General features: G+C 40.4%; 1 long non-coding RNA gene across 1 annotated transcript; it reads right to left on the bottom strand.

Annotated features, from left to right (window-relative positions):
- Positions 1–8,010: 8,010 nt before the first annotated feature.
- LOC121929447 lies at positions 8,011–11,155 on the bottom strand. Its single transcript, XR_006103670.1, has 3 exons — positions 10,921–11,155; positions 9,039–10,058; positions 8,011–8,442 (listed from the first exon to the last, which is right to left on the bottom strand). It is a non-coding gene; the product is annotated as an uncharacterized LOC121929447 (long non-coding RNA).
- Positions 11,156–11,667: the final 512 nt, after the last annotated feature.

Raw genomic sequence — 11,667 nt, 5'->3', positions numbered from 1 at the left:
GGAGTACTTGTGGAACATTGCCCATCTTTTAATGATCACATCAGAGCATTTGCCAGGCTGACATTTGATTATCTCAGAACAGTGTAAAGCTGCATTAGCACCTCTCCCAAATGGATGTTGGATGGCTTATCCATGTCTTTGCAACACCCCAACTGTATTACTGCAAGCTCCTCTGGAGGTTTTCCAGAAGGGAGCATTCAAACAAACTATTTTGTAGAATGGCTTCTTAGTGCAACTCAGGAATTTATCAAAATCTTCTTGTATTTGCAACATAGTCTTTTGTGCTCATTGTTCTTGTGAAAGTGGCTGTGTGATACAGCAGATTACTAGTGCCACCCTTTATTTCAGGAAATGTAATTTTTATCTGGTTTAGGATCACAACTATAGTGAGCATGGTCCCCAGTGGATATATGTCAGCAATACACAATATCCTTCTCTGCTACAGCATACTTGGAGGTCTTGGTGTAGAATACAGCCATTGATTGACTAGCTACAGGAATGTGCTTTTTACCTAAGTGAAGTTGGGAAAATTTGCCATGCTAGGAGCCCAACAAAGTGCTAGGACATTTCTGTCCTACATCATTGTGTACTCGATTTTGCCTGCATATTACCCAAGCAGAAGGCGATTTCTTAAATTTGGGCAACCAAATACTTAAGAAATTATCAGTTATCAGTATCCATCTTAGGTTTTTTTTTGTTTACAAAACAGAAATCTATTAATCACTTTTACATCTTGCTCTTTAAGAACTGGAGATTCTGTATACAATTTTTCCTGCTCTATTGTATATTTTATTGTCTATTTTTACTAGGGATGCAAAGGATATTTTTAAAAATTGAAAATTAGTAAAAAAACAGATTTCTTGAGAAAAGGCCCGGAGGAAGAATGTCTTAGAAGGCATCTGCATTGTAGATATAACATAGTTTGAAACCACTTTGTGTGTTGTAGCTCCATCCTATGGAATCCAAGAATTTGTAGTTTTACAAGGTCTTTAGCTTCTTTGCCAGAGTGCCAGTGCCCCACAAAACTACAAATTCCAGGATTCTGGAGGCATAGCAGTTAAAGTGGTTTCAAACTACATTATTTCTACAGTGTGGAGGCAATCTTTATGGATAAGAATCTTAATAGTTTGGGGCTTATTCTATGTGAAAAATACATGCGGAGGAGACATTTTTGTGAAGAAAAGATCAATTTCTGCTCAGAAAACAGAACCCCATCCCCCCCCCCAGAAAACAAGTTTCCTGCACACCAGAACCAAAGAACTTCATTGCTCAGGATGGCTGAGTGATTTTAATGTGGGTTTCAAGAGCATTTGCAGTTGTGACAATGGTGCCACAATCACAAATGTAAACACAATGCAGTTATAAGGTCATAAATCTAGTTTACAGCATTGTACCTGCCTAACAGGTTGCCAGCCATGCATTATTTTCCACAAAATAACCCTTGAACTTGAAACAGTCCTCCCAAAAAAAATGAAGTGTTTGATTACTTTTTTGCAGTAAGGAGAAAGACACAAAATGTTATGGCTGATTCAATAGGGCAGTAGTTCCCAAACTTTGATCCTCCAGATGTTTGGGGCTCAAGTTCCCAGAATTCCTGACTGTTGGCCAAGCTGGTTGGGGCTTCTGGGAATTGACATTGAAAACATCTGGAGGACCAAAGTTTGGAAACTACTGCAAAGGTCTACTCTATTGTACTTAGAATGTACTTAGGCCTTAGTTTCAGCTAGTGTATGTATGTCTTTAGTCAACTGACTGGTGGCAATGTTTTGACAGCTAACAATGCTTCTTTCTCAACAGAAATTGCATTAAGTACAGTTTTACAGCATGCAGTCATGTCTGAAATTATTGAAAAAAGATATCAAGTATATTGTATTCTAATCTAATTATCTAAATCATTTAAATTATGTATAAGAGCTACTTCAAGTTTTTGTTCTGAAAGATGTTTATAGACTGCATATAATTTAGTACTAACACAGTCAAGACTCAGAGGGACCTTAAATGGTTTTCTTCTCCTTCTCCTTCCCCTTTCTTTTTATGTTTTGCAAAATAAAAGAAGCTCCACTAATTGACAATTTAATAGCCCCTATAACTGTTGATTCTTAACCTTTTTCCAAATATAATTTGAATAAAGGGAACAATTCAACCCTATATGGAGTTGGTTTTGAGGCTACCATAGTAACAAGTACAAAATCAGAACATGCTTTTCTTTTAAAGGCAAACCTTGATCTTTATGGACTTTACCAGAGATACAGGCAGAGACTAGATGCTTATAGGAGGATTGGTGTTTTTTGTTTTTTTTAAAAAAATGCCACAACCACAGAATAGATTTCTGTTCCTCTTTCTGTTTGCTTGGCACAAAGAATCAGATCTTCATTGTAAGTGTTGGATACTGTGTTTGCTGATGCTTCTAATAGAAATCAATTATTTTCTGCATGTGACTATTTAAATGTTGTATATTCATTTGGCTCCATTGAACCATGGGTAGATGTGTAACCTGTTAAGGACACCATCTGAAACAGAGGTGTTAATAAGGAAAGATAATAATCTTGCAGAATGAGAAGTAGTGGATCTCATGTCAGGGGGTATTGGTAAATCTGTTCCTAATTGTAGTCTGATCTTTAAAGGCCTACCCAATGTTCTAAAAAAAGAAAAAAGAAAAACAGTGTGGCGTAGTGGTTTGAGCATTGAACAATGACTCTGGAGACCAGGGTTCGAATCCCCACTTTACCATGGAACCCCACCGGATGACCTTGCGCAAGTCACACTCTTTCATCCTCAGAGGATGGCAATGGTGGTAAACCCCCTCCGAATAAATCTTGCCAAGAAAACCCCAGGGTAGGTTCACCTTAGGGTCACCACAAATTAGAAAAGGCTAAAAGGCAAACAAACAACAACACGATTCTGAACTTATTTCTATAGACAGAGTTCAACACCAAAATCCATTGTAGCTTTACCACCCCAATGAAATGGTAACCACCATCTATCACAGTTGGAAACATTATAAACAATAAATCACAACGAAACAACATCAGCAGGTAATAGTTTTAAACATATAGTTTTAGAGTTGAATGTGTCCTAGCAGGTTCAGCCAAAGTGGTACTTCAGGAGTAGCCAGCACTCTCACTTTAAATTTGCTTCATTTGTCTGAAGTGACATCATCACATAACGAGATTTGATTGGCTGAGGGATTGCTTCGCTCTTGTTAGAATGAATATGGACCTTTAAAAACCACAATAGCTATCAAATAGAGCTGAAGGTGCAAATCACTAATGCTGTGAAAAGAATCACAGGCGGGTTACAGATGGCCCTCTAGGGGCCGTTTTCCCGCCGCCGCCATTCGCTGCAGAGGGAAGCCCCAGCAGCCAGACCGCAAGGCTTCCCTCAACAGCGAAAAAGGAGCGCCGAAATGGCGCTCCTTTTCAAAACGCGGAAGTGGTGCTGCGAGGGGTGGAGTGTGCTCTCGCGGCGTCACTTCTGCCGCGACACGTCTGGACGCACAGCGTCCAAGACGTCAAAATGGTGGTGCCCATGTGGATGGGCACCGCCATTTATGACGCGCTCCACGCATGTTGGGGCTGGGGCGGGTTAGGAAGTGTGTCGGAAGTGGAGGTGTGTAACCTGCCACAGTGGAACTCTTCTGCTGTGATTCATTTTGCAGTTGCTAAACAGCCACATATGCAAGCTAGAAAAAAACTAAGGTGAAATATCAGGCTTGCTTTGGCTCCAGATGTGAATTTTACAAGGAATGTCACAAAAGTTTCCCAAAGCTGAGAAATTTTGCACCATCTCAAATACTGTAGGAGTATTTGTAAAGAAAGTGTGGCAGCTGCATAAAGAGAATCCAAACAGAAATTCTAGCAGTCTCTTTGTAATACTTAAATAATAATAATAATAATAATAATAATAATAATAATAAAAAGCTTTATTTTTAGCCCGCCTTTCCTAGGATCAAGGCGGGTCGCAACAGCCAAAACACGATACAATCAATATACAAAAAAATTAAAATACAAAAAATACAAAATCTCACAATATCTTACAACAGTTAAAATCCAGTTAATTTTTTTTTTCCAACTAGCACAAGATTACAAGAACAATGAGGAGAGAAAAGGGGGCAACATGGAATGTTAGGGGTAAGCCTGCTGGAACAAAAAAGTTTTAAGACCCTTTTTGAAGTGTTCCAGGGAGGTGGCTGAGCGGAGCTTGATCAGAAGCGAGTTCCAGAGGATGGGGCCCGAGCTAGAAAAGGCCCTCTGAGTGGTGGTAGAATATCTTGCCTCTGGGACACTTAAGAATTGCTTCCCAGAAGATATGAGTGTGCGGGGCGGAATGTATGGGGAGAGGCGGTCCTCCAAGTACCCTGGGCCCAAGCCATATAGGGCTTTATAGGTAATAAACAACACCTTGTATTGTGCCCGGAAGCGAATAGGCAGCCAATGGAGATCTTTCAGAATTGGTGTTATGTGACTGGTCCTGGAAGAGCCAGTGACAGTCTCGCTGCCATGTTTTGAACCAACTGAAGCTTCTGAGTATGGTACAAGGGTTGCCCCATGTAGAGCGGACTACAGAAATCCAAGCGAGAGGTTACCAGAGCATGTACTACCATTTCAAGGCCCCCCCGGCCCAGGTAGGGTCGCAGCTGGCGTATCAGCCTAAGCTGATAACAAGTGCTCCTGACCGTCGCATCCACCTGGGATGTAAGATGGAGTGACAAGTCCAGAAGCACCCCCAGACTGCAAGCTGAGTCCTTCATGGGGAGCGTGATCCCGTTCAGGACAGGCAAACAAACCACCATTCCCGGGCCAGGAGAACCTATCACAAGCCCTTCCGTTTTCTCTGGATTCAAACTGAGTCTGTTTTCCCTCATCCAGCCCATTACCGACTCCAGACAGGCATCCAGAGGAGAGATGCCATCCCTGGTCACTGCAGCAGCCGGAGGCACAGAGAAGACTGTCTGGGTGTCATCCGCATACTGATAAAACCGCGCCCCATGTCTCCGGATGATCTCACCCAGCGGTTTCATGTAAATGTTGAATAGCATGGGGGACAGAATGGCTCCCTGAGGGACACCAGATGTAAGTGCCCTCCTATCGGAGCACATGTCCCCCAGCTGCACCATCTGGGACCGACCCGAGAGGTAGGAACGGAACCACTGGAGCGCAGTGCCACCAATTCCCAGCTCTCTCAGGCGTCCCAGAAGGATACCATGGTCAATGGTATCGAAAGCCGCTGAGATGTCTAAGAGCACTAACAGGGACACACTACCCCTGTCCATGCCCAGACGGAGATCATCGACCAGGGCGACCATGGCAGTCTCAACCCCATAGCCCGCCCAGAAGCCGGTTTGAAATGGGTCTAGAAAATCAGTTTCATCCAAGATTGATTGAAGCTGGATGGCAACCGCCCTCTCGATCACCTTCCCTAGAAATGGCAATAGCGATACCGGCCGATAATTATTATGCATCAGGGGGTCAAGGGAGGGCTTCTTTAACAATGGTTTTACAATAGCCGTTTTCAAATTAGATGGAAATTGCCCATCACTGAATGATGTGTTTATTATTTGGCATATCAAGGTAGTTACCACCGATCCCCCCTGAGCCGCTAGCCATGAGGGACAGGGATCGAGAGAGCAGGTTGTCTTCCTAACAATGGACCATTGTTAATATAGAAGCAACTGTTATACAATTTCAGACATGGGGCCAGGGCTAGGAAAAGATTTTTTTTGTGTGTGGATTATGTAAAGTCAAGATTTAGATATGATAGATCAAACAACAGCAACAGCAGTAATAGTCATATAATCTCATCCAAATGGCTCATAGACAACTGACAATTTCTTAGTCAAGAACAAATTATTTTAATGACATACCACCTTAGTTCAACTGACTATTATATCAGCTATCAGATGACCTTTCCCAGGAACCTTCATACATATTAAATGGGTAGCCACAAGTGGTTACCTAGAAGAAGTTGCTGTAACATGTTCATTACTGTGATACTGAGAGCTAGTTAGCTTCCATCTGTGCCATTTTAGAAGCCATGATGGATCATAGTGATGCTCCCTGGTGGCTGATACCTCTTATTCCATGAGGCAATGAATCTGTGCCATGCTTAAGCTGAAATATCCAAGAAGTTATCCAAGAAGCTGTTCGTGTCCACAAATATATGCAGCTCAGACAAAAAGCCAGCAAAGAGTCACTGCCTTACTAATATGGCAATGACCATCTGCAACTGAGTAGTTAAGTGGATGCATAAGAAAAGTGTGAGACCTTGTGGAAGCTGATGATAGTCAGAAAAGACAATATTGAACTAGGTGGATAAATGCCATTCCTTCAGTGATCTGACCCCATGTTAGGCAGCCTCATGTGCTCAGAAATCTGTGAGACTACAGCCATTCCTCCACTTTCTTTGTTAACAGTTTCTGGAGAACATTTCTTGTTTTATGGTTGCTTGAACATGGAGATAAAAATGGGAACTGAATGTCTGCCAAACTGTGTGGGCAGACGGCAGCCAATCTGTAAACAATGGGAACTGCCTTCTGCAGCTCAACCAGCACTCTGGTGATCTGGATTAAAGCCTGTGGAGCTACTAGGCTAACTCTGCTTTTGTTTGATCCACAGCATACAATCATCTACCAAAATGCTTATGCATCTTATAAAAGTGCAATGCTGGCTGAGCTGGCTTTCCTTCTACAGTACTCTGCTTTCTCCATGCAGGGAAGGTGAGGCAGGAACACTTTGAGGAACAATGTGAGTCTCAGCCAGTATTTGAAGCACTTAGAAACTTTATGTAATGAATACAACCCGCAAAATAAATCAGCCTGCATGGCCACTATGAGAAGCTGCGAAATACTGAATTAAACCTATGACCAATGTAATAGGTATGGAAAAATATCACACACACACACACTTTAAAATGGTTTTTTGTTGTTTTTTTTTTTAGTTTTGGGAGACCCTGACTGGAGAATCCATAAAGATGTAACCTGAATAACCTGAATTTTAAAAAAAACAACAACATTCATGTTTTGCACAAAAACAAATTTCCTGCTCAGAAAACATTTTTTGTGCAGAAATAATAATAATAATAATAATAATAATAATAATAATAATAATTTATATTCCACTCTTCTCCCAAGGCTGGGACTCAGGGTGACTTACAACCTTAAAAAACACTATACAGTTAAAAACACACAAAAATAGTATATTAAAATAGAATTAATTTGCTGCAATAATTAAAACAAATTCAATACTAAAATCCAATTTAAAAGATTAAAATGCTTAAAATACATAAAAACTGTATAGCACTCCAGGGCATTCTTTAAAAGCTTTCTGTTTTGAAAGCCTGTCTGAAGAGGAAGGCCATCAAGGAAGGGGCCATTCTGGCCTCCCTGGAAAGGGAGTTCCAGAGTCTAGGGGCAGCCACAGAAAAGGCCCTCTCCTGTGTCCCCACCAACCATACATGTGATGGTGGTGGGATGGAGAGAAGGGCCTCCCCTGAGTATCTCAGAGCCTGGGCCAGCTCATATCGGGAGTTACGGTCTGCCAAATAGCTTGGACCTGAGCCATAAGGGCTTTATAGGTCAGAAAGATAAATCTATGTTTTTCTGCATAGAAAATGCTTTTTTCTTAAAAACAACCACACACACATACACACTTGCACAGAACAAGTCCAAGACTTGTTTAATCTTGTTTAAAAACAGGAGAGTTTTTGGCAACTGTCTCAAAGTGAGGAGAAAAATTATAAACTTATTATGTATGGGAATGAAAATTGTGTAGACTTACATAGACCCTGCTATGTATTGCTTTTAGGACATCTCCTCTTCCCCAGTCCTTCCTGGAAATGCCAGGGCTTGAATTTGGGCTCTTTTAAAGGCAAAACTTGCATTGTCATTGAAGAGGCAATATTGTGTCTATTGTTTTCTTCCCCTCTCTACCGCTTACTAAAAAAAACTTAGCAATTAATTTTAATATAATTTTAATTAACATTCAATCTTCAAAATTCCACAATATTTTTTTAATTGGATATATTTAGGAAAACCTCTACACACTTCAACTATGTATAGTATTAATGGTTTAGGTGGAACTATGGGTTTAGGTGGACAGCCCGATCCCATGTGTTAAAATCCCATTGAACAGGGCTCATTTTGGCATAGGGCAGGAGCAGTAGCCTATTAATGATTCCTTCAATTTTTCCTTGTGATCTCATTAAGTGTTATGTCATGCTCACAGATTGTCACTCTCTCTCTCTCTCTCTCTCTCACACACACACACACACATATACACATATACACACAGAACATTTTTTCCTGTTGGTAAATTGAGACAAAAATTTTAGCTAAAGGAAGGTGAAATGAGAAGATTATTTCTTTTCACCTACTTGGAGAGATAGGATAAGATTTATAAAATCAAGCCTACTTGCTTTTAACCAGAGCAGAGCAGAGAGTGAGCCCTAGCACCACAGCGACTGGAAGAAAAGGAGCAACCTAATTTAGGGGTGAAACACATGGACCAAATAAAGCAGTTTCAAACAGCTTTGAAGGTGGGGCATTTAGATAATGCACACCTCCAAAGTGGGTGGAAACCAGACTGAAGCCATGCTTCAGGCCTAAAAACTGGAGCCAAAAAAAAAAAAAAAAAAAAAAAAAAAGCCATGATAGTCTGACTCAAGGCAAAAAAATGTGCTTCTTTGACCCTGCATATAAATGGCCTGATGTGAAAGTGGTTCTGAAGAGGGGATCCATCCTAAAGCTGCATATATATACACCATGCAACCCAAGCGGTTGGGGTGGCAATGCTAAAAAGCAAAAGTGTGACACTTTCAGTGGATGTAATTACAACATTCACAAAACAGACAATAGTCCAAAAATCTCCAAGGTGGGGATATTCACCTTGACACAAGCCACATCTTAGGCAGTTCTAGCCATAATGCATAACGATGCCATTCCATAAATATTTATATCTCTGCTTTCCTTATTTAATCATGACCTAAAGTGGTCTAGAAGGAAACTGGGATTTTATTGGGAGAAGCTGAATCACTGTTTTAACCTTACAAAAGAGATGACTGAAAGAAGTCATTTATTTAGATTTTTTTAAAATAAGCCTGCATATCCTCTGTTCCACCTTTGGGAATCCAAAATATCAAGCAGGCATCTTGTTTACCAATATGTCTTTCATTTCAACTCACTGAGCAATTTATATGTCAGTAAATGATGTTATGACAGCCACCGTTAAGAGATTTATTTTTTAAAAAATTAAACATTGAGTGACAGAGAAAGAGACTCCATTATCTCTCTCTCTCTCTCTCTTTATCCTTTAGTGAGACATTATTATTCTCCCACCCCCATCAGTGTGGTGCAATAAAATAAAAGCATATAAGAAACTAAAATATTGAATTGCAACTCAACAGGCATTTTTATAGCTAAATCATAGTCCTGTCAAGTTGCTGCTGGATGGGCACTAATTAATGTTTCCGTTACTATGTATTACAAGAAGCAATAAGGAAAACCTGAACTGATCACAAGGAGACATTTGTTAGCATGACAGTATCCATCTTATGTCTGCAGATGTTAATCCACCTGCCCTGGATGGAGGAAGAGAGGAATGAGTAATTAAGTAAAGCTAAGTGGTTTATGGGAAGAAACACCCATGGTAAATGAAGCTAATGTTGTTTTCATTTTGCAACATGCAAAGATAGTACCATGTGATCACTATCTTATCCACCAAGTATGTCCTTCCCCATAATGTGCAGAATGCGATTATTGCAATTTGACCTGCAGGCTAGTATTATTAGTTATTTAGTCAAATCTGCTCACTCTTCCAGTGCAAAAAGAGAGCAAGCAAGCTCATTTTCCACAACTGCCATCTGAAAACCTTTGTTCATTCAGAGACAGTTAATATTTACAAACATTTTTATTAGAGCAGGGCAATAAAGTAGAGTGGGAAGGAGATCGTGCATGTAATTGTTCCAGTGGGAATGTTTCTGCAGTATATGCTATCAGTAGGAAAGAGTGTTAGGATTCAACTGCAAAATTACTCCACCTGGCATCTCTTTCTGCAAATGGGAACCTACAAAAGAACAGGGATGGAAATACATGTCTCTGAAAAAGCATGAGCTTTTAGAAGTATTCCTTTCCCCAAAGGCTCATCGTTTGGTGTAAATGATAGAGTTGTCAGCTACCCTTGTACTTGGAAACAAATCCTGAATGTTTCCAGCACTCTTAAAAATCTCACAGGTCCTTAACACCCATGTACGTTAATGCTCTACAGTTTCTTTTGCACTTTTAGAAAGCTTAATTAATTAGACTGAAACTATCCTTCATCCGTAACTCTTTTTTTAAAACCTTTTACAGATTAGTGTTTTGGTGAATCTTAGGTGCTTTACAGAGTGCCCAAAAAGGGCACTCTGCTGGCGCCCATCTTCGCTGCAAGAGGGAGCCGCAGCGGACAAACTGCGCAGCTCCCGCACGCAGCAAAAAGAACCCGCAAAAAGCATGTTCTTCTTGCGGCGCAGTTGTGATGCCACAAGGCACCAATGGCACACTTGCAGCATCACAACCGCACCACGACGTGCAGATGCTAAGCGTCCGTCACGTCAAAATGGCGGCACCCATGTGTATAGGGCACCACCATTTTTACACCCCCAGTATGTACTAGGGGTGAGGCCTGATTGAACGCTGCATCCTTGGCCAACCCCTATTACGTACTGGGGGCGGAGCAAAGGCCCATCTGTAACGGGCCTCTTTCTCCTAACTTGGGAACACAATTTATTTGTGTGCTGTTTGTTAAATTTAATACAAGATAAAATACAAAATTTTCAATTTTTGTTAAAAAACACCGCACTGTTAAATGGAGATTAACAGTATGTGAAACCATACCCACTAGTTAAAACTACATGCTACCAAACCAAAAGCCTGCCTGAATCAAATACCTTTGCTTTCCTGAGGAATGACATCAAAGACCAAGCCTGGCTTCCCATTTGCTTGACTCATGTGTTTTTGTATAGAAATGCAAATTTCTTCCATTTTAAAAAGTTCTCCACCTTCCATAATCTTCCTTCTCATTGCCCATATTGCAATGGCTTAAAAAACAAAACAAAACACTGCAGCAAACTAAAAAATGAACAGAGTGATTACACAAGTTCTTCTGATGGTGACTGTGTTTGTAGCTCTGCTGGTAATGTTTGCTTTTGTTCTGTTTTTCACTGAGCTCAGGTCTGGCCAGTAAATGTTTGTTGAGGAATTAATGAATACCATGCCTCTGAGTTGGCAGAGTTTACTTAAATGGATTTGTGTACAGTAGAGCTGAGGAAGTGGGAAAGAAAGATAATAATTATATAGATGGAACTTATGTCTGCTGGATCTTTTTTTAAAATTAATCTGGATATTCTAAATATGTATTCACCTTCTAAATCTTTGCCTCTCGATTAGTGTTCAGATGGGTTACCTATCCTGTAGAGAGAACCACATTCTGGAAGTATATAGAGAATTCTAAATAAACCTATACACACATGACTGATGAGAGACAGGACAAAATGTCAAAGCCTTCTGCCACAATCATCGGGGCAGCCTCAGCGTATGTGATTGAATGATGAATAAAATATCATTCCAAATGATAATGTTACACTCTAAATAATTCCATTTGTTTATTCTACATTTTGCATTGAAGTTCATCTCCC

Source organism: Sceloporus undulatus, chromosome 4, assembly GCF_019175285.1.
Source record: "Sceloporus undulatus isolate JIND9_A2432 ecotype Alabama chromosome 4, SceUnd_v1.1, whole genome shotgun sequence".
NCBI lineage: Eukaryota > Metazoa > Chordata > Lepidosauria > Squamata > Phrynosomatidae > Sceloporus > Sceloporus undulatus.
The sequence above is the reverse complement of the archived record's forward strand: the minus strand, read 5'-3'. Positions and strand labels throughout refer to the sequence as shown.